This window comes from Alligator sinensis, unplaced genomic scaffold, assembly GCF_000455745.1.
Source record: "Alligator sinensis unplaced genomic scaffold, ASM45574v1 scaffold1871_1, whole genome shotgun sequence".
NCBI classification, from domain to species: domain Eukaryota; kingdom Metazoa; phylum Chordata; order Crocodylia; family Alligatoridae; genus Alligator; species Alligator sinensis.
The window spans coordinates 2,244-3,134 of record NW_005844075.1 but is presented as its reverse complement, the minus strand read 5'-3'; positions in this window follow the sequence as shown (position 1 = coordinate 3,134).

Below are 891 nucleotides of genomic sequence, written 5' to 3'. Positions count from 1 at the left end.
AGCACTTTGCATTTCTCCTTGTTGAACTGCATTCTGTTGTTTTCTGCCCACTTGTCCAACCTGTCCAGGTCTGCTTGTAGTTGTTCCCTGCCCTCCAGCATGTCCACTTCTCCCCGCAGTTTTGTGTCATCCGCAAACTTGGACAGAGTACATTTCACTCCCTCGTCCAAGTTGCTGATGAAGATATTGAAGAGTATCGGTCCTAGGACCGAGCCCTGCAGGACTCCACTGCCCACACCCTTCCAGGTCAAAACCGACCCATCCACCACGACTCTCTGGGTACGACCCTCCAGCCAATCCGCCACCCACCGGACTGTGTAGTCATCCAAGTCGCAGCCTCTTAACTTGTTCACCAGTATGGGGTGGGATACCGTATTGAAGGCCTTCCTGAAGTCTAAGTAAACAACGTCAACCCCTACTCCTGCGTCCAGGCGTTTTGTAACCTGGTCATAAAAAGAGACTAGATTAGTCAGGCGTGATCTGCCTGCTACAAACCTGTGCTGGTTTCCACTCAGCATAATTTTTCCTGCCGGGCTCTCGCAAATGTGAGCCTTGATAATTTTTTCAAAGACTTTGCCAAGGATGGAGGTGAGACTGACTGGCTTATAGTTGCCTGGGTCCTCCTTCCTCCCCTTCTTGAAAATGGGGACCACATTGGCCCTTTTCCAGTCCTCCGGGACCTGGCCCGTGCGCCACGAGTGTTCAATGGATGTGGAGCAATTGGACAGAGTCCAGTGGAGGGCAACAAAATGGTGAGGGGATTGGGGGGGGCATGACTTATGAGGAGAGGCTGAGGAAACTGGGCTTATTTAGTCTAGGGAAGAGAAGACTGAGGGGATATAAAAGCCTGTGCAAATAGGGAACTTCGATTTGGATTCGGATTTGGCCGAT